This window comes from Pleurodeles waltl, chromosome 7, assembly GCF_031143425.1.
Source record: "Pleurodeles waltl isolate 20211129_DDA chromosome 7, aPleWal1.hap1.20221129, whole genome shotgun sequence".
Lineage (NCBI taxonomy): Eukaryota > Metazoa > Chordata > Amphibia > Caudata > Salamandridae > Pleurodeles > Pleurodeles waltl.
In genome coordinates this window covers 195,675,756-195,699,145 of record NC_090446.1, presented here as the reverse complement: position 1 = coordinate 195,699,145, position 23,390 = coordinate 195,675,756, and positions in this window count along the sequence as shown.

The window sequence follows — 23,390 nt, the reverse complement described above, 5'->3', positions numbered from 1 at the left end:
GGGCCCTGCAAGTCCGGGAGGATCAAAGGGGGCATCCGTCAGGCCTGCCAGTGTGCCACCTACTAATGGTAAGGACCACCCATTTCCGCCACCTGCCAAGGTTAAGAAGGGGCCGGCATGTAGCAGGGAAAAGTCGCACCATCCACCCAGCAAGGCCTCATCCAAACCCAAAGAGGACAGTGCCAAGGTCCCAGCAGCGACTACCAAGGTGGGGAAGGGACACAAAAGCAAGGGCAAGTCACCTCAGGGCACGAAGCCTCCTGGTGAGGGCTGGTGACCACCATTTCCCCAGACAGGCCAGCAACCTGTACCATGGTCAGCACCGCCGCAACAACCTCCACCTGCACCGCCACATGGCCCGCCATCTGCACCACCCCCTGCACCGCTGCTGCCACAACGTCAGTCACCAGCATCCTCCACAGTGATCAGCCGACCGAGGCTGCCAGAGACGGTCTGGTGATTCCCTCCACTACTACAGACACCTGCATCACGGGCAGCACCGGCAGCATCTCCGCTGCAGCCACCGCCATCTGCACCGCCACGTGCCCAGCCGGTGCCACTTCATTGGACATCAGCAGCATCCCCAGTGGGCAGCTGTCCGAGAGTGCATGTGACGTCCTGGACCCTGCACACACCACATGAGGCACCACCACCAGCACTGGCACTACCAGCAGTTTGCAGCCTAAGTCGCCGCAGGATGGAGTGTGGCTCTGCCTCAATGGAGTATCATGCTACCTGTTTCCTGCACATCTCGTGGCTCAGACACCCAGATGAGGGAATGGGAACTGCCACACCCCAGGTGCAGCACCACTGGCCACAATGCCCCCTCCAGAACCAGTGGAGAGATGCATCCACTCACCCCCTCCTTGGCAGAATGAAGCACACTGGGCACAATGCCCCCTCCAGAACCAGTGGAGAGATGCATCCACTCACCCCCTCCTTGGCAGGATGAAGCACACTGGACACAAAGCCCCCCCCCCCCAGAACCAGTGGAGAGATGCATCCACTCACCCCCTCCTTGGCAGGATGAAGCACACTGGGCACAAAGCCCCCTCCAGAACCAGTGGAGGAAGGCATCCACTCACACCCTCCTTGGCAGGATGAAGCACACTGGGCACAATGCCCCCTCCAGAACCAGTGGAAGTAAACATCAACTTGAGAGACTGTGGCTTTGCACTCCCCAGGACCAAGCAGTGGGAAAACCACCCACTTGAGAGACTGTGGCTTTGCATTCCCCATGACCAAGCAGTGGGCAAACCACCCACTAGAGAGACTGTGGCTTTGCACTCCCCAGGACCAAGCAGTGGGCATTGAGCCCCCTCCAGGAGCAGTGCCGTAGTACCATCTTCCGGCTGAGGTGCCCCCCTCCCCTTCCCCCTGAGGTGCCTGTGTTTTTTCGACCTGATGCCCCTGCAGTGTTCTCTCCGTTTTGAGGCAGGTGTCATGTGTGGGCTTCGCCCATGATTTTTGGGCCACTGGTCCACAGACATTTACAAGGGACAGTGTACGGCTTCTCTACATAATGTAAATATTTGTATATACTGATTTATTTTTATTTGACTGCTATATCTGAATGTTCAACAATATCACTGGTTAAACTCATTTCCTTTTGACCTTGCGTTCTTCCAGGGGATGACGAGTGTATCTGTCATGATGTTGGATGTGTTAGTGTGTATGGGGTTGTGGGTGAGGGTGAGGGGTGGGTGTGTTGGCGTGCCACGTGTGTGTGCGTAACTCTCTTTTACCTCCCCCTCCCCTGTGTGCTAGGTGCAGTACTCACCGGCTCCATGGCATCCTGGTTCTTCGCGGAGTGTCGGAAGGTGAGTGGTTCACCTTCAGTGTACTGTTTCTGCCATGCTTTTGATGTCGCTGGTACCGCCCCGGAAAAGCTGGCGGATTGGCCTCTTATAATAGGGTGGGCGGTACATTGTCTTCCGCCTGTCTGTTGGCGTTGACCGCCGCGGTGTTTGTTGCAACCGCCCTGGTGGTCGGAGTGTTAAAGTGGCAGTCTATGTTGGCGGTTTCCACCGTGGTCGTAATCCCATTTTTTTTACCGCCGGCCTGTTGGCGGTGTTACTGCCGCTTTAACACCGACCGCCAGGGTTGTAATGAGGGCCATAATCTTTTTGAGCATGCTTTAGGGAATCACATTTTTTTAAATCTGTTCTGTATTTCATGTTCAGAAATTTCCTTAATACATGGCACGGTATCATTTCTACTAGCAGCAGAAGAGGCCTTATTATGCACAATGACTAGAGTTAAACATTTCTTACTATCTTTACCACTTCTTGAATTGATAGAGGAAACTGTCTCTTGGACAGAGGTTGACAATTAATTACTTATAAAATCATGTTTCTCATTTTTAAACTAATTATGTTGGCAATTTCTGCAAAGTCAGACTAATTCCCTTCAAAATTGGCATCTTCATTGTCTTCCTTAGACTTGGTCAATTTTAAATATTTTCTTTGTTTGATTTGGCAGAGGTCAAAAATATTGTTCTGTGCCTGTCTTCCGTCTGAGATGTGCATGTTACTAAAACACTTATCCAACCTGGTAGAGTTTGGGATCCAAACCCCAGCCATAGGGTGTGATAACGGCAACAGACTAGAAACAGTGCTAAACCTTGAGCGAGAGAGAGACTGAGGAATAAGGGAACAATTAAACAAACCTTCAAATATCTCAGAAGCAACTTGCACAAGTTCTCACAAAATCAAATCTGCATACATATGTACGTTTTGAAGCACTCGTTGAAAATTCTTCAAATCGGGTCAAAAAATATTAGCAATGAAAATATCAATTTTTTGGGTAGCATTTCTGGTAAGGGTGTCTGGTAGTACAGATTGGTATATATGCAGAGGTATGAAAATCGATAGGTGAAGAACTCAGACACCCCCAGGGGTGATATTGCTGCGATCTACAAATAAGCTGGTTGATTGATTGAACATAAAAAACTAACAGATGATAATATCAAGGCACCGTAGGTATGTTAGGGAGTGGAAAATGTACAAGCCATTTTACAAACCTAAAGTTAAGGTTACATTTTAGGTCAAGTGTTTCATGTTTTGGGGAAGGGGGTATGTTATTCTTGACTGAGAATTGCCAGAGAGACTAAGCTTGGATTGTGGTATTTCCAGTCTGACCCTAAGGCCCGTATTTATCATTTTTTAGCCCAGCATTTGCGCCGCTTTTTGACACAAAAGCTGCGCACAGTTACAAAATATAATTTACAATGATATTTGTTAAAGATCTGTCATAAACCAAGTTCCAGTTACCATAGTCGAATATGTAATGCTAAAATCATTTTCCGTCTGTAAAATCTCAATAAAACATTGCTTGGTTTCGTATGAAACTTGTCAAAGGCATTAGTTTACCATTTGCTCTTCTTATAGGGCAAAACTGATGCAATTAATGCCTGCAGTTTTTAATGTGCTAGAGGCCGTTTAGCACATACACTGTGCTGAATTTGCGTCATTTTTTACGCAAATTCAGTGCAATCTTAATTCCATATTTATATTTTGACGCTAGACCCATCCAGTGTCAAAATATTGGAGTTAACGTCATTTTTTTGATGCGTGAACCCACCTTGCGCCAATGAGATGCAAGATACGCGTTCCCGTCCAATATATAACTTAAAGCCCATAGCGTTTTATTTATCCTCCCGAGCAAAAAAGGTGCACAGGTGGGCCTAAATAATGGTGCTAAGCCTGCTTAGGTCCATTATTTAACGTCTTAACGTCTGGGTCACAGCCGGCGTTAGGGGACCTATGGACCCATTTCCATGGTCAAACACCATAGAAAGGGACCAGAGGTGCCCACCCAAGCCCCAGGAACACCCCTACCCACACCAGAGGGACACCAGAGGATGGGGACCCCATCGCAGGTAAGTAGGGTAAGTATTGGTAAGTATGTTTTTAAATTATTTAAGTGCCATTGGGAGCCCTGAAATGGGCCCTCCTGCATGGCACTGGGTGCAATGGCCATGCCCAGGGGACACTGTTCCCCTGTACTGGCCATTGGGGTCGTGGGCATGTGGTATGGATGGTTTTGCATCAGGAAAGACGCTAGGCTGGTTAACGGCATTTTTTGCCTGTAACCAGCCTAGAGTCATTTTTTAAGGCATAACCCCCTTCCCCTGTACCACCACCCACACCCGCCTAACGTCATTTTCCTGACACTAGCCCACCCTTAGCGCCGGCTTGCGGAACTCCATAAATTTGGCGCCCGGCTGGCGCTTTGGAATGACACAAGCCAGCGCTATACTTTTTGTAGCAAAACTGCGTTTGCGCACTTTTGTAGCAATAAGTATAAATATGGGCCAAAGGCTTTTTATATGTGAAATTCAACTCCTGGAAGGCCCCGTAACCCTCCTCTGCCCCCCCCCCACCAACCCGACCACAGACCGGTCTGTATCAAACATTCCAAATTCAATTATACAAGCAATTTTATTACTTTTGTAAATTTCCATTGATATTCGTGAGCAAATGTTATTAGCAGCCAAATAGGCACTACTGTGAATACTAACTGTAAATGAGATAGGCAGGAACAGTGAGTGCCTCCCTAGTTTTGATTAAATGCCATTTTACACAAGAAAAGGTTATTTGTTTTGGTAATAATTTTGGAACTGACTGACAATGCAGCACATTAATAGAGGAGACTTCCAAGAAAATAATTTCTCAATTTTAACTCTCATATGGAGTTTTGTAGTGAGTTGGAGTCCTTACCCCCAGTGAGCAACTTAGAGCTTCTGGAACCTTGGAGTGAGTTGTGGACATCTAAAGAACCTTCAAAGTACTTCTGGACGAAGACCCAGAAGTCTGGAGATGTTTGGAGCAACTTTGGAAAAAAGCTCAATAAGTGGACTGGCCCGACGTGGTGAGACAAGACGGCCAACGTTGACTGCGACCCAGCCTGGCTTGCAGGTTCATCCCTGTGAAAAGCTCCAGAGCCCGAGACTTCCAGGATTTGACCAGGGGCTCGTGGAAAGGCAATACGATGACATTGCATCAAAATCTGCTTGTTGTGGAGGGTCGCCCGATGTCAGGGAAGAAAATCTCTGAAAAGGTTTCTAAGTCCTGAAGGTAAAAAGTTGACTGCCCCCTTGCGCAGTGTATCCAAGGAGGGCTCCTGCGAGGTTGGCTTCAACTTCGACTTGGTCCCGGACAAAGATTTCCATCCTGAAAAATCGTCTAAGTCCGAATGTAGAACTCTTGACCGAGGCTTCCTGCAACGTGTGTCCGACGAGGGCTCCAGCGAGGTTGGCTTCAACATGTGACTTCATCCCGGTTGGTGAGAGACCTTCAAAAATTCTTTTAAGTCCGGAGGTAAAACTTTGATCAAGGCCTCCTGCTCAGTGTAGTCAAGCATGGCTCCACCGCGGTCAGCCTCAACTTTGACTTTGCCCCGGTCAAGTGCGACCAGTAATCTAGATTGGCACTTTTGTTTTCTAAGTGTTAGAAAACATTTAGGGGGTCATTACAACCCTGGCGGTCTGAAGACCACCAGGGTTGCGGTGGTTGTCTGACCTCTGCCATAGTGGTGGTCCGACCGATTAGGCGGCGGTCTGACCGCCACATTTTGACTGTGGCAGTTGCGCCAGGGTCGGACCGCCAGCACCACCAGTTTTCCTCCACAGGAGGGACTGGCGGTGCTGGTGGTCCTAATCCGCCAGGGCAGCACTGCAAGCTGCGCCTCCCTGGAGATTACTACCCTCCTCTCCTCCAGCTTTTACATGGCAGTAGCACTGCCATGTAAAGACTGGCAGAGACGAGGTGCAGGGGGCCCCAAGGGGGGCCCTCCAGTGCCCATGCACTTGGCATGGGCAGTGAAGGGGCCCCCATGGCCAGCCCCATTGCAGTGTTCACTGTCTTTTTTTTTTTAAATCTGTTTATTAGTCATTATGCATACACAACAGTACATTTTGCTATTAATAATTTTGCGAACTGTTTATGCTCATTTATAAGCTTGTACAGCGCGATTGCGCAATAAAATACTGAAATACAACTTGAAACTGTGCAACAAGTGGTTAAAGTCGCAACTGAGTACTGAATAAAGAATGCTGATATCACACATGGTGCTGGCTACACCAATTGGAGGGTGGGGGGATAGAAAAAAAAACAGATACAACTGCTGTGTATGGGAGCCGTGAGGCCATAGTTGAAACATTGATTGTGGGACAAAAAGGGGCGCGGAGCCAATAGAGTAGTGAGCAAGGCTGGACGTGGGTTGCATAAGAGCGTGGCTGTAGGAAAAGCACCCTGAACCGTTTCGTTATTACATTAAGGAGGGAGGTTGAGAAATTGATATAGAGAGTGAGTGATGGGGGGGGCAACTAGGAGTGGTGTGGTATAAATATGGAGCAAAGAGATAATACATTTACAGTTGCTAATTTAGGGGGGTATGTGTCATCCCTGGCTTCTATTGCTACCACAAAAGTATCCCAGATTTCGGCACCATCTTGTAGTAGGCCTTTTTGTTGTAATAAGCGTAATGTTTGAGCTTCAGCCTGTGAGCGACTGTGTAAGTTGCGGAGCCAGGCAGAATGAGAGGGAACGTGTGGGGCCTTCCAGTGCGTGGCAATTAGGCGTTTGAAGGCAACAAATGCTAGATCGATAAATCTGTGTAGATGTTTATCGCCTTTGGTTCGGTGTCGTATGCCAATTAGACAAGAATCTGGGGTGGGTAACAGAGTGTGGGACGAGATGTCTGCTGTGTCGTCTGTAATGCGGTGCCAGGCCGAGTTTATTGAATGGCAGCTCCAAACCATGTGGTAAAAGTCTGCTGCTGGAGTAGCGCATCTGGGACATACCGGGTTTGTGTTCAGGTATATTCTTTGGATGCGGGCCGGGGATAGGTATGAGTGGTGAATATAATTGAATTGGGTGTAACGCAATCTGGGATTGCGGGATATTGACTTGATTGTTGTGAGAGCCGCGACCCAAGTTTTTTGTGGTAGTGGTGAAGGGAGGATGGAGTCCCACCGTGCTTTAGCAAGCGGCAAGGCAGAGCAGACTTCAGCTAGCAGCACTTTATATAGTTTTGTTATAATGCCTTTTGTGCTTCCTATAGTAAGGATAGTGGTGAGTAATTGGGATTCGGATGGCTCGTTGTTGCCAGAGCCCCATAAGTTATTGAGTAGCCGTTTAGTGGCGCTATATGTCAAAAAGGCTCCAGTGTGCATAACCCCATCAGCCACTAGTTCTGCGAAGGTGCGCATTGTGGAGCTAGAGTAGTAATCGCCCACGTTCAATGTACTTATGACACGTGTATCGTGGTGTAATGAGAGTGTTCGGGTGCCCGGCAGTTGAGATAGCGGTAACAGAGGGGAGTAAGGAAGTAAGGGGGACTTACTTTGAACGTATCTACGCCAGCAGAATCTAACTGCTTCCAACAATATGGGTTTTGACGATAGGCGGTTAGGGCCGGATAAAAGCGAGGTCAATACAGTTTGTGGGGCTGTATGTGCCTGCAGCATTATGCTTTCGGGAGGGGGGGTAGTTTCCCTGAGCCATGTGGATAGCCATAACAGCTGGGCAGCTGCATAGTATATTTCGAAATTAGGCATGCCCAGTCCGCCCGCTTCTTGCGGAAATTGTGTTATAGATAACGCTACTCTGCGTCTATCTTTGCCCCAGAGCAGGTCAGTTAATAATGAGTGCATTTTGTGAAAGAACGAGCGTGGTAGACATAGTGGAAGGGTGGTAAAATAGTACAGGAACCTGGGAAGGATGAGCATTTTGGCTATTGCTACCCGACCCATGGGGGATAGGGGAAGTGAGCTCCAGAACGACAATGAGCTACGGGTGGAACTGATTGCCCTGTCAATGTTGCCCTCTTTCAGGTCGGCAATGCAGTGGTAAATTTGTATCCCGAGGTATTTAAAGGTAGTGTGTGACCATGGCAGTTGATATTGCGGTAGTAGCATATGAAGGTCGATTGGTATGGGGGTGAGAGGGAAAATACTTGACTTGGACCAACTGACTCGTAGTCCAGAGGCGAGTGTGAAGGAGTCCAGCATTAGCAACACCCCTGGCATAAAGGTGGAGTGATTACGCAAATTTTATCAGGGCATCATCTGCGTATAGGGATATAATATGATGTGTATTAAATTCAGTGATGCCCCATATGTGCGCGTAGCTACGTAGCTTAATTGCTAATGGCTCCATGGCTATAGCGAATAATAAAGGGGATAATGGACAGCCTTGTCTGGTACCTCTGCCTATGGGGAATGCTTCGGAGATAGCTTGTCCATTTTTGACTCGGGCTGTGGGTTTGGAGTAGAGCGTTTTTTCATCCATCTAATGAAGCTGGGGCCGAATCCAAACACTTTGAGTGTGCGTATAAGATAGTCCCATCTTAACATATCAAACGCTTTTTCAATATCTAGGGAGAAGGCCACCGCTTCTGATTCTGTGTTGCTGTGCATTATTTGGATCAGTCTTCTAATATTTAAGAAGGTGCTTCTTCCTGGAATAAAGCCAGACTGATCAGAGTGTATTAAGCTTGGCAGGTGGGGGAGTAGCCTATTTGCCAATATTTTTCCAAGTAGTTTGTAGTCTGTGTTTAGTAGAGAGAGCGGCCTTCGCGCATTGAGTCTGGCAATTGTAATTTATTGCCCGCTTCGTTGAAAACCTCTATGAGTGGTTGTAGGAGGTGAGTAGCATGGGAATTAAAATACTCTACCGGTAGGCCGTCTGAGCCAGGGGTTTTGCTGCGTGCCATTTGTGACATAGCTGAGCGCAGTTCTTCTATAGTAATGGGACCGTCTAATGTGCCTGCATCATCAATAATGATAGTATGTCAACTAGTTGCTGCTCCAATGGGGGGGAAGGAGGCGTGTATAGGGCCCGATAGTATGTAGAGAAGGCTTCGTTGATTCCTACTTGGGTATTGATAATGTCGTCAGAGTTCAAGCGTATCGCACCAATGAGCGAAGGTTGCGTGGGTTGGCGAGTCAGCCACGCCAACAGTCTACCTGATCTATCCCCCTCAGCGTGTTGCCGTGTCATGTAGTGTCTGTAATCATGCTTACATAGTCTAGTGTCTGCTTCTCTTTGGGCAGCTCTAAGCTAATTCAGTGCTGCCAGTGTGGACTCATTTCTGGAAACCTCAATCTCCGTTTTGCGGAGTTTGACTTCCAAAGCTTGTAGTTCTTTGGTGAGTGTCCTTCTTATGCCCACTGTGGCCGCAAGGCAGTGTCCTCGTATTTCCGCTTTGAGTGGACTCCCACTCTATGGCACGAGACAAAGTTGTATTTTTGTTCAGTGACAAATAATCTGCCAGTCGCTTGGACAATTCTGCGTGGAAAGGGGGGTCTAAAAGAGCTTCAGTCTGTAATCGCCATGTTGGTATGCGAGTATGTGTGCGGCCCCAGACCATTATTGCGCAGAGCGGGTTATGATCCAATATGGTGCGTGACAGGTACTCTGTTGTGCACACCTTCTGGATTACGGCCGCGGATACGAAAATCATGTCTATTCTGGTATGTAACTTGTGCAGGGAGGAATAATAAGAATATTCACGGTGAGTGGGATGACCGACCCTCCAGATGTCGCTCAAACCATTATTGGAGGCCCAGTTTGCTAGTGCTTGTGAAGCACGATTGGTTGGAGCCGTGGCGAGTGGGGGGAATGAGCGGTCTGTTTGAGTATCTAGGACGCTGTTAAAGTCGCCCCCCCATATGCACTCTAATGTGGGGTCACTAAGGTTACCAGTGGAAAGCGTGCTCAGGAAGTCGCGTTGATTTGAATTTGGGGAGTATAATGCCACCAATGCTAAGGGGGACCCGTCAAGGACGCCTTCTAGTATCACGTATCTACTGTTTGGGTCGCATTGTGTACGAGATGTAATGAGTGGGACTCCGGGAGCAATCCAAATCACCACCCCTCGAACAAAGGACGAGGAAGTGGTGCCATGCAATTGTCCTTTCCATTTTAAGCGTGTGCTTTCCAATGTGGATTTAGAGAGGTGTGTCTCTTGTAGTAGGGCTATGTGTACCTGATGACTCTTAAGAAATGTATGAATCCTTTGCCGCTTACGTGGTGTTGCCATACCTTTAATATTCCATGTGAGTATCTTATATTTCAAGATACCTTCTTGAGAAGTCATGTGACAATTATGGATTTAGCAACACCGTAGAAATGTGTGTCCCCCGTTCCCATTGTGAAGTATTGTGTCGATTACCCTCCAAGGCCAGCCAGTTAATGTCCTTAGTGTTGTTAAAGATAAACCTATTGATAAGGTACATGTGACATGCGCAATTGTGAATATGTTTACGATTAAATAGCGTGTGACAAAACCAACGGAAAAAAAAGCACTCAAAAACAGTGTATAACATCAACTGCAATAAAGAAGAGTCGAAAGAAATTCCAGCGAATGCCGGCTTGGGAGAACAGTCCATATGGAGCAGGGGGGTGCCAAAGGACGTTAGTTCAAAGTCATGGGATTACCCTGCCCAAAATTCTCTCGGTGTTGGGTAGGCCGCCCAGGACTGCAAGCGGGCACCACGCTGCAACGAAGGACCAGTGGTCCCACCAGGCCGTTTCTGATCAGCTGGGAGAAGCAGGCCATGTTATTGTATATGAGGAGTGGAAATAGGTGGTGCTTAATTGACTCAGCAAATATCATCTGCTGTATGCGGCGTGAGGGTGGGTCCCCGTGCAGATTCCGCCAAATCAGAGTTTACGTCGTGATCTGGTTCCCCGTCAGTTTGAGTGGACAGGGCCGTTGGCGACGTGTTAACAAATCTAGATGTGGCTTGCAGGAGAAGGGAGCGTTCAGTTTGTGACTGTTCAGGTGAAGGTTTACTGCCTTGTTTTTTGTGTTGCCTGCGCCTTGTCTTGGGAGAGGACCAATTTTCTCCCGGAGTGCCTGTGTCTATCGGGTCAGTGAGGCCCTTGGCGTGCAGCCAGGTCTAGGCGTCTTCTGGTGTAGTGAAGAAAAGTACCCTTGTGTCATCTTGTACACAGAGCCTGGCTGGGAACAGCAACGCATACTTGATGTTGTGTTTGTGAAGGCATTCTTTAACCCGATAAAAAGAGCTCCGCTTCCTTTAAACTTCTGCTGTAAAGTCTGGGTAAGCTGTGATCTCTGTGTTTTCAAAGCGTAACGGGCCTGATTTGCGGATTAACTGTAGGATGAGATCTCTGTTGCGGTAATTAAGGAGTCTAGCTATCAACGGGCGAGCTTGCGCACAAGGTGGGGGGGGTCTGCCAGGAACCCTGTGGGCACGCTCAACGGAGAAAAACTTCAGGATATTGTCTTTAAGAATTGTTTCCGTAAGCCATTGTTCTACTAATAATTCTGTGCTGGGGCCTTCGACACGCTCAGGAAACCCTACCAAGCGAATGTTGTTGCGTCGGGACCTACCCTCTGCATCTTCAGCTCTACGTTTTAAGAAGTCCACCTCAGTTGTTAAATGAGACAATTGCGATTGGAGATCTTTCACAGAACGAGGGAGAGATACGGAGTCTTTTTCCAGTTCAGACACCCTGTTAGCCAGTGCGTGTTGGTCGGTACGCAGTATGTTAACGTCTTCTGTCACGAGCCTATTTTGGCTTCCAGGGTGGACTTGGTGTCTAGGATGGCTTACAATATCTTTTCGAACTGTGACGTGTGTGATTGTAAGGTGAGTTCCATCTTCTGCAAAGCCAGTTGCATGGTGACGTGGGCCTCAGAGGAGGGGGGGCGCCGAAGTCCATTCTACCCGGAGGTGCCCGTGGGGTTTTTGGTTTGACCATTTGACAAGTGCGGTTCCAGGTGGTCGCTAACAGAGTAGGATCGGCTGGGGACGATGTGGGCAGGGCGGACAAACAAGTAAGCTGCGGCGTTGTGAGGACCCAGTTCCAAAGGGCTATGGGTAATTCCTGAGGGCCAGAAGTGATATACTAGAGTCAGTTGAGTGTTGCGCGAAGTTTGGGAGATGCCGCAAATGCTCCCGGGCCAAGAGTACAGGTTTGTGGTAATAAAGCGATCAGACAAGTTCCTGGTGGTTAGCAGAATACTTTACAGCTGAGCCATATGCCTGCCGCGCCTCAAGATTCCTGTCAGCGGAGGGGCCAAGCGTACTATACTCCTATGTCCACATAAGGCGGTGAAGCCCAGTAACCACGCAAGGGCGCTGGAGCAGCCGAGATGTGGAAAGTGTTGTATTCAGCCGGGACAGGAGGCGCGCCTCAGTTTAATTCTGCATGGGCATTGAGGCCAGACAAAGCATTAGCAGGCCAGTGCAGGATGATGGGTGTTGGCCTAATATATTGGTGGTTGCTTGCACGGCCCGGGGGTGATTGCGCTGGCGGGAAATTGTATGTAGGGCCTGGAGGGTCAAGGGCGGTACCTCATATGCCTTGTTAGTGCCTCATACTGCTCCGTATAAATTGGACTGGGGGGGAGGTGGTCATCACATTCGCGCGCCGTGACTCGATTAATGTCACCGAAAGGCTCACCTGTCTTCCCCCTTCACACCTGTTTCTTCGCTTCACTTGTGATGAAGTTAGGGCGAGTTCCAGGTGAGGCCCCAGGTCTGTGGTCTCACAGATGGCATCTTAGGACCAGCCTCCAGGCTGCGCGTCGTCCTCGAGGCCTCTACACTGACAGGCCTCATCCGATCAGGCCCCAGCTCCCCTCGGGGCACAAACAGGTGATGAACGCGCCCCCCTCCAGTGAGCGGGGGAGTCGGGGCGCGGACACCCGCGTTGGCGACCTCACACGGAGGTCAGTGCAAGTTTGAGCCCGCGTCAATGGGCGTTCTGCAGGCGGAGTGCGGCACAGCAGCGGGCCAGCCTCGCAGCGGCGCCGCTGCCCCAGAAGGCAAGAAGGAGCGGAGCACCCGCCTCCGGCACTGTTGGTGGGGCCGGAGCTCCCACATCGCATCCACTGGACCGGGTTCGGCTCCGTTACCTGGGGCCGATCCCTAGGAGGCGGCCCGCGGCTTCAGGCGGCGAACACGCAGGCCTCAGCCGCGGCTGCGGGCCGGCATCACGGTGGCCCGCTCTCAGCTCCCAGAGCGGCCGCGTCATCTAATGTGCAGCCGCTGCCCCCAGCGCGGGTCCCGGGCGGCCGAGTAGGCGACGTCTGTCACCCTTAAAAGGGGGCACAGGCGCCGCAAACAGGATATCTGGAAGGGCCAGGGATCGGAGCTGCAGTTTATGCTGCCGCTCCGGTCGCCATGTTGGCCACGCCCCCGCAGTGTTCACTGTCTGCTCTGCAGACAGTGAACAGCGCGACGGATCCTGGTGCACCCTACGCACTGCAGAATTGCCGCCAGCTCAATCATGAGCCGGCATCAATATTGTAGGCTGTTTCCCGCTGGGCCAGCGGGCAGAAACATTATTTCTGCCCACTGACCCAGTGGGAAACTCCTAATGGGGCCCCGCGGGAAGGCAGCCAGACTGGCAGCAACCTGACCGCCTGAGTTTGGTGGGTGGCCTTTTCCGTCCTCCAAACTCATGACCCCCTTAATCTTTAAAAATCCATATCTCCAGTTCCCTTTATTGGATTTTTTGTCATTTTAGTGTCAATTTAAACGTAACAATATAATCTATTTTTATAAATTGGTGTTGGATTTTTATTGTGTTTTGTGTTTCACTTATTTACTGTTAACTGAATGTTAAATGCTTTACACACCTGTCTCCTAAATTAAGCCTAACTGCTTGTTGCCAAGCTACCAAGCGTTGAGCTGGGATTAATTTAGTGAGACATTGACCAGACCTAGTGGGGGATTGTGGCCTATTGCTAAGTGTAGGTTCTTACACTCCCTTCCCAATACTCCACTGTCCAACACTCAGAAAGTATTTTTTAAACTAAGAGGGTAGTTTTCAGGCCCTGGAGATCATGCTAGTCCTGTCTCAGGTGGGCACAGTCACCCCAGCTCAAGAAACATTTCATTTCACATCAATGGTGGACCACTTTGATGTAGAAAGAATGCAAACATAATACATCATCTGCAAATCTGATTCAACATCCCTTACTAACATTGTGGATAATGTGGAATTTGGCCAGTTTAATGTCCAGGCATAATCACATTTTAAAAACTTGTAAATACAGAATAAATTGTGAACAGATTGACATCTGTAGGAGGCTGGCCTGGCTTATAGTGGGTACCTGATGGTACTTACACCTCGTGCCAGGTACAGTTATCCCTTATTAGTAGATTAGTAGTGTTCTAGCAGCTTCAGCTGATAGAGGTAGCTATAGTAGAGCAGCTTAGGCTGAGCTAGGAGACATGAAAAACTCCTACTATACTACTTATATCATATAGCACTATATCACAAGAAACACAATACTCAGAGTTACTCAAAATAAAGGTACTATATTTTAGTGACAATGTGCCAAAAATATCTCAGAGGATATAGTCCCTTAGGAGGTAAGTAAAGTAAACAAAATATACACACAAACCAAAATCAGGTAAGTAAACAGTTAGAAAAATAGTGCAAACACTGTAGAACACAACAGGATGCAATAGGCCTAGGGGCAACACAAACCATATACTCCAAAAGTGGAATGCGAAACACGAATAGACCCCAGACCGAGTGTAGTGTGTAGAGGGTCGCTGGAAGTGTAAGAAACCAATAAGGGTGTCCAAGATACCCCACCCCAAGACCCTGGAAAGTAGGAGTAAAGTTACCCTACCACCCCAGAAACGCACTAAAGTCATGATAGGGGATTCTGCAAAGGCAACAACTGACTGCAAAGCACTGAAGACGGATTCCTGGACCTGAAGACCTGTAAAGGAAGGGGACCAAGTCCAAGAGTCACGCAAGTGTCCAGGAGGGGCAGGAGCCCACTAAGCCCTGGATGAAGGTGCAAAAGGGCTGCCTCCGGGTGGAAGAAGCTGAAGATTATGCAACAACGGAAGATGCCAGGAACTTCTCCTTTGCACAGAAGATGTCCCACGACGTGCTGGAGGATGAAGAGTTGTTTCCACGCAGAAAGACCGCAAACAAGCCTTGCTAGCTGCAAGAGTCGCGACTGAAGCAAACAGGTGCTGCCCAGGCCCAGGAAGGACCAGGAGGTCGCCCCTTGGAGCAGGAGACAGAGGGGGCACTCAGCAGTACAGAGAGCCCACGCAGAAGTAGGCAGCACCCACAGAAGCACTTGAACACAGGCATTCAAGAAATCTGAGCACGGTGGTCATCTCAACACTACAAAGGAGGGTCCCACGAAGCCGGTGGTCAACTCAGCGAGTTGAGCAATGCAGGACGGAGTGCTGGGGACATGGGCTTTGCTGTGCACGAAGGATTCCATGCAAAAGTGCACAGAAGCCCTAGCAGCTGCAGATCACGCAGGATTACTGTCTGGCATGGGGAGGCAAGGACTTACCTCCACCAAATTTGGACAGAAGGACCACTGGACTGTCGGGGTCACTTGGATCCAGCTCCTGTGTTCCAGGGACCACGCTCGTCAAGATGAGAGGGGACACAGAGGACCTATGATGCAGAGGTTTGGTGCCTGCGTTAGCAGGGGAAGATTCCGTCGACCCACGGGAGATTTCTTCTTGGCTTCCAGTTCAGGGTGAAGGCAGACAGCCCTCAGAGCATGCACCACCAGGAAACAGTCAAGAAAGCCAGCAGGATTAGGCTCTACAATGTTGGTGGTAGTCGTCTTACTACTTTGTTGCAGTTTTGCAGGCGCCGTGGAGCAGTCAGCAGTCAATCCTTGGCAGAAGTTGAAGAGAGAGATGCAGAGGAACTCTGGTGAGCTCTTGCATTTGTTATCTGGCGGGAAACCCACAGGAGAGACCCTAAATAGCCTTCAGAGGAGGATTGGCCACCTAACCAGGTAAGCACCTATCAGGAGGGGTCTCTGACGTCACCTGCTGGCACTGGCCACTCAGAGGCCTCCATTGTGCCCTCACACCTCTGCATTCAAGATGGCAGAGGTCTGGGATACACTAGAGGAGCTATGGGCACCACCCCTGGGGTGCTGATGGACAGGGGAGTGGTCACTCCCCTTTCCTTTGTCCAGTTTCATGCCAGAGCAGGGCTGAGGGATCCCTGAACCAGTGTAGACTGGCTTATGCAAGGAGGGCACCATCTGTGCCCTCCCTTCAAAGCATTTCCAGAGGCTGGGGGAGGCTACTCCTCCCCAGCACTTAACACCTATTTCCAAAGGGAGAGGGTGTAACACCCTCTCTCAGAGGAAATCCTTTGTTCTGCCTTCCTGGGATTGGGCTGCCCAGACCCCAGGAGGGCAGAAGCCTGTCTGTGGGTTGGCAGCAGCAGTAGCTGCAGTGAAAACCCCAGAGAGCTAGTTTGGCAGTACCTGGGGTCCATGCTGGAGCCCCAGGGATCCATGGGATTGGCACCCCAATACCAGATTTGGCATGAGGGGACAATTCCATGATCTTAGACATGTTACATGGCCAGGTTCGGAGTTACCGTTGTGAAGCTACATATAGGTATTGACCTATATGTAGTGCACGTGTGTAATGGTGTCCCTGCAGTCACAAAGTCTGGGGAAATTGCCCTGAACAATGTGGGTGCATCTTGGCTAGTGCCAGGGTGTCCTCACACTTAGTAACATTGCACCTAACCTTCACTAAGTGAGGGTTAGACATATAGGTGACTTATAAGATACTTAAGTGCAGTGTAAAATGGCTGTGAAATAATGTGGACGTTATTTCACTCGGGCTGCAGTGGCAGTGCTGTGTAAGAATTGTCTGAGCTCCCTATGGGTGGCAAAAGAAATGCTGCAGCACATAGGGATCTCCTGGAACCCCAATACCCTGGGTACCTAGGTACCATATACTAGGGAATTATAAGGGTGTTCCAGTGTGCCAACCAGAATTGGTAAAATGGTCACTAGCCTGCAGTGACAATTTTAAAAGCAGAGAGAGCATAAACACTTAGGTTATGGTTAGCAGAGCCTCAGTGATACAGTTAGGCACCACACAGGGAACACATATAGGCCACAAACTATGAACACTGGGGTCCTGGTTAGCAGGATCCCAGTGACACAGGCAAAAACAAAGTGACACACAAGTAAAAATGGGGGTAACATGCCAGGCAAGATGGTACTTTCCTACAACATCACATTTGAATCAAAATAGTATGAAGAAACTGTCCTCTGTGCATATGCCGAATCTGGTGCCAGTCAGGCCAGCAGCTTTTTGTTGTTACTCACTACAAAACTCCATATGAGTGTTAAAATTGAGAAATTATTTTCTTGGAAGCCTCCTCTATTAATGTGCTGCCTTATCAGTCAGTTCCAAAATTATTACCAAAACAAATAACCTTTTCTTGTGTAAAATGTAATTTAACCAAAAATAGGGAGACACTCACTGTTCCTGCCTGTCTCATTTACGGTTAGTATGTACAGTAGTGCCTATTTGGTTGCTAATAACATTTGCTCACGAATATCAATGGAAATTTACAAAAGCAATAAAATTGCTTGTATAATTGAGTTTGGAAAGTTTGATACAGACCAGTCTGTGGTCGAGTTGGTGGGGGGGCAGGAGGAGGGTTACCAGGCCTTCCAGCAGTTGAATTTCTCATATAAAAAGACTTTGGCCAATATTTATACTTTTTGCTGCAAAACTGCGCGTACGCAGTTTCGCGACAAAAAGTATAGCGCTGGCTTGTATCATTCCAAAGCGCCAGCCGGGTGCCAAATTTATTGAATCCCACAGGCCGGCGCTAAGGGTGGGCTAGCGTCAGGAAAAATGACATTAGCTGGATGTTGGTGGTGGTATGGGGGAAGGGGGTTTTGCCTTACAAAATGATGCTAGGCTGGTTACAGGCAAAAAATGCAGTTAACCAGCCTAGCGTCTTCCCTGACGCAAAACCATCCATACCACATGACTCCTGTCTTATAAAAGACAGGAGTCATGCCCACGACCCCATTGGTCAGCACAGGGGATCAATGTCCCCTGGGCATGGCCATTGCACCCAGTGCCATGCAGGGGGGGGGGCATTTTACGGCCCCCAATGGCACTTAAATAACTAAAAAAACTACTTACCAATACTTACCAATACTTACCCTACTTACATGCGATGGGGTCCCTATCCTCTGGTGACCCTCTGGTGTGGGTAGGGGTGTTCCTGGCGCTTAGGATGGGCACCTGTGGGCCCTTTTCATGGTGTTTGCCCATGGAAATGGGTCCATAGGTCCCCTAACGCCTGCTGTGACCCAGATGTTAAGACATTAAATAATGGACCTAAGCCGGCTTAGCACCATTATTTAGACCCGCCTCCCACCCGTGCACCTTTTTTGCACGTGAGGATAAATAAGACGCTATGGGCTTTAAGTCATATATTGGACTTACCTTGCATCTCATTGACGCAAGGTGGGTTCACGCATCCAAAAAATGACGTTAACTCCAATATTTTGACGTTGGATGGGTCTAGCGTCAAAATTTAAATATGGAGTTAAGATTGCACCGAATTTGCGTAAAAAAATGATGCAGATTCAGCGTAGAGTATATATATGCCCCTCGGTGCTAAATGGCCTCTAACACATTAAAAAGTGCAGGCATTAATTGCATCAGTTTTGGCCTATAAGACGAGCAAATTACAAACTAATGCCTTTGACAAGTTTCATACGAAACCAAGCAATGTTTTATTGAGATTTTACAGACGGAGCAATGATTTTAGCATTATATTTTCGACTATGGTAACTGGAACTTGGTTTAATACAGATCTTTAAAAAATATATCTGTAACTCATTTAGGGTCAGACTGGAAATACCCAAACAAAGCTTAGTGTCTCTGGCAATTCTCAGTCAAGAATAACATACCAACTTCTCACATCTTATATTCTATTATATCAAAAATGAAAAATAGGGTAAATCATAGAAACCAAAAAGTGAGAAACTTATAATAACATGTTTTTATTTAGGCACACAGCAACAGACCCCTGGCCCCCATCATATTACCTAATAGTAATCTCTCTTAGCTCTGAATGGAACATTAGATCCCCCACACCTTCGGGAGGAACATAGATCAATAAAACTGAGTCACAGCCATCTCAAAATAATAGATCGTATCACGGTGGTGGGAGAGCCTGATTTCTCCTACAGCACACAACCAAAAAACGGCACTAAAAATCCAAGAAAAATGATTTTTTCATTTATTGCGTATGCCACTCCCAGTTATCTCCAGGGGACCATAGCAAATGATATGCCCAAGTGCAGCTGATGTTATGGAAAAAAAAAGCAAATTGCAATGGCAGAGAGCTTCGGGCCGATGCCCTGTCGGGTGCTAATTGTTTACGAAGACCTCATCAGAAGACCAACAATGAAGAGGGATTTAATGAAGTCATTCTGGCAATATAAATGGAAACGTTAAAAATCAAATAGTTATGTTGTAGTGTACTGCGGACAGATTTTTATAGACACCTGGTAAACAACTCGATCTGTGGTTACAACCATTAGGACCATTTAATACGGAGTCCAATAATGCTATCTTGTAACCAATGAATGCAAAAGGCAAACTCATTAAGGCTACATGCTGAAATGGCTGGACAACAGGTGAGTGACAAGCACTTGTTTCTTTCGATGGGGCCCCAATAAAAAGCTTGTATCCTGGGAGCAGAAGGGACTGCAAGGCAGAAAAGGAGCAGAGTGACCCTTCATTGTAGGGGTGGGAATAAGTGGAGAGCCCACTGACAGAACATTTTCAGGCACATGGCACAGATTACCCGATGCACATGCAAGCACAGTGGGCCATCCTCCCTTTACTGACTATCTCTCATCTGCACTAGTTGAAATATATACTCCTGCATGGAAAATGTTTTTTCGCTACCCTCGCATTACTGTAATTACTAATGGTCGCGTGGGACATTGAGAGACACAGTGGATGGGAAGATGTGTGGACCTGCCATTCTACACACAAATATAATTGTGATATAGTACCTTAGCTGCTCCTCAACATTTGGGCCGACACTATAGTTCCAGGCTTCCATGTGTTCACAATGTCCAAGGCGAAAACTGGAAATAGCACCAAAAGCTCTATCATACGCTCTCCTACAGACGCGGCACAACCAATAGTAGAGCTCCTTTTACAGGAACACAACGAAATTTGCGGAGCTGTTGGCAGCCATCACTAGTCTTAAGTCCGCCATTGAGCCGGAGTTACACTCCCATATTAAAGATGTCGGGGTCCTAAGAGAGCAGCATAAGAAGTTGAAAAATAGGGTAGAAGAAACAGAAAAGGAGATTGTTTCACTACACCCCTCCGTCATGGAGCAACAACAGCAAATAGAGAACCTGCATAAAGAAGTAACACACCTGAGAGCGAGGACAGATGATTCAGAAGGCCAATCCCGGTAGACAAAATTAGGGTGGTGGGCATATCAGGGGGGCAGAAGGCCCATGTATAGCTTATTTATGGAGAAGTGGTTGACAGAGGTGGTCGTGGGTGGGAAGACCTCCAAGTTCTTCTCAATGGAAAGGGCGCACAGGGTACCAGGCCGCACACTGGTGCCAGGAGCGACGCCACGACCTATGGTGGCGACACTTTTCAATTTTAGAGACAGAGCTAATATATTGCAGGTAGCTCGAGCCAAGGGTCCATGGCAGATTGATAACAGTGATGTCACTACTTATCTGCACTGAGATGCTTTCCTTTAAGTGAAACAGCACCTTTGTGCCCTGGATCTCAAATATGCGTTGTTGTTCCCAGCTAAACTGCAGATTATTGCTGGCACCAAGACACTGTTCTTCACTGCTCCCCAGGATGTGTGGGCATGGTTGGACACAAGAGAGGACCACCAAAGACTCCTACCAACTGCGGACAACAGAAGACAGAAAAATCAACAGTCCAACCGGCATCCTAATAAGACTATAGGAAGCACCAGTGGAAAATCGAACAAAGCACAAGCAGCACTGGGCAGAGCAGAAGTACTAGCCAGAGTGGAGCATTCGTCTTTATACAATCAGGAAAAGTGTCGCTTCCGATAATGATCCTGGTGCCCAGATGGACACCGCATCTCTGATCATCCTACCAGTGGAACTGAGAGGTGCTCCAATGGTCACTTCCATGATGGTAGATTTATTTCAATTAGCCTGCACATTCTAAGGGAGTCTTCTATTGACATGGAATAGTTTTGTATGCATTTAGACCCATATTTATACTTCTTTAGCACTGCATTTGTGTCATTTTTTAAGGCAAAAGCAGCGTAAACTTACAAAATACAATTATATTTTGTAAGTCTGTGCCACTTTTGCATAAAAAAAGACACAAATGCGGGGCTAAAAAGTATAAGTATGGGTCTTAAGGTGGTGGTCAGGGGGACCTGTGTGTCCACACAATATGGTATAAAGGGTACCCTCCAAGAGAAAGTCACTGACACTGTTAACATGTTAAGGGAAGCTGAAAAAGGATGGGCGAACGACACTACATGCCTAAGGAAGCTGGATGAAATCCAAGCCCTATATAGGGAAAAGTCTAGCCAACTGGCCTCATTCAACTACAAGGAATACACCAAGAGGCAACATGACCTAGGAGACAAACCCGGAACCCTGTTGGCCTGGCTTTTGCATTTGGAACACCTACATGTTGTCATAGGGGCAATTCATGCACACACAGGGGCCATTGTTAATTCCCAACCACCCATTAATAAGGAATTTGAACTGTATTACTGAACCATTTACCAGGAAACTGTAGAAATGAATGCGGACATGATTAATGCATATTTAGCTCCTATAGAGATGACACCGCTGAATCCCCTATTGAGACAGGAGCTGGACGAACCCCTGACACTAAGCAAGATTAAGGCAACCATTAAACAGATCTCCAAGGGCAAAACTCCTGGCACAGATGGACTCCCCATAGAGGTTTATACCATATACCAGGCTTTTCTGGCTCCACGGCTAGTGGAGGTGTACAATAAGGCCAAGTCCGTGGGCAGATTACCAGACAGCATGTGCGAGGCCCTGATCACAGTTCTGCCCAAACCTGGCAAAGACACACTGGATGTGGCCTCGTACCTCCCCTTTCACTACTTAACCTTGATTACAAAATATTGAATAAGGCACTAGAGAATAGATTAACACCCATGAGCCATACCCTTGTCTATCGGACCAGAATGGCTCCATTCCCAGAAAGAAAACTTTTCTGACTATTCACCGGCTGTTCGGAGTCCTTGAGTGGGCACGACACACATCCCAGCAGGCTTGGGTAGCATAATTAGACATCAAAAAGGCTATTGATGCCCTGAGATGGAGTTACCTGCATACAGTACTATTGAAAATGGGAATTGGTACCAAGTTTTGGATATGGATCCAGGTCCTTTACCAGAGACCCATGGCTAGTGTGCATACAGGTTCAGGTATATCTGAGGGCTTTGCTATCTGCCAGGGCACCAGGCAGGGCTGTCCTTTATCACCCTTGTTGTTTGCTCTGGCCATGGAGCCACTGGCTGGCAAATTTCAGGAGAGGGCGAGGACTTGGGGATATACTATGGAGATCACTCTAACATAGTGTTTATGTATGCAGACGACACCTTGATATATCTACAAGTGAACCATATGATCTCTCTTGAAGTCATGTCCACACTAGATGCATTTGGCTGCTTATCCGGGCTCCACATTATTTGGGGGGAGTCCTGTCTTTTTCCTTTGTTAAAGACACCAGATGTTCCACTTCCGCAGTCGGGAATGTACCCCTTCAGTGGAAAGCTGACACGTTCAAATATTTAGGAATTCAGATATACCACTCTGAACAGGACTTGATGGATGGGAATCTGAGTAGAGCATTATTCAGGGTCCGAAAATCACTTCCCTTCTGGACCCAACTTCCACTATCTCTGATAGGGTGGATAGCTATAGCCAAAATGCTAGTACTGCCTAGACTTTTATATTATTTGCTGCTTTACCAGTAATACTGCAAAGCCATTTTTCTTACAATTCCAATGCTTATTGACATACCCGGTATGGGCTGCCAATAGACACAGAGTCAAGGTGGTCACTTTATATAATACATTAGAAAATGGAGGAGTAAATGCCCCGAATTTTGATTATTATGATGCAGCTGCTCAGTTGCAATGGGCTCTCTGGTGGCTTCAGAATTCCTTCAATCCAGAGATCCTATTGTTAGGGGTAGACTTCCAGATCACACCATTAGTGGAATGGCTCCTCGACTCACCACCGATCTGCACCATCAGCAGTGCACTTTTGAAGGTGGCAGCATAGTGTTGGAAGAAATATATTTTGCAAGGTAAAGAAAATATATCATACGCACCCGCTATTCTACTATGGGCCCCTCACAGTGTAGACAACTGGAACTTTCCACGTTGATGCATGGAGTGCAGCGGGCTATACAACATGGGGTGACATAGTAGAGAAGGGTAAATTAAGTACCTTTGAGGATCTAACTGAGGGGGGGTACATTGGACCCTGGCCAGTTCCTCATACACTCCGCTAAATTGGGGGTAGTGGGGACAATATGGAATATGGAT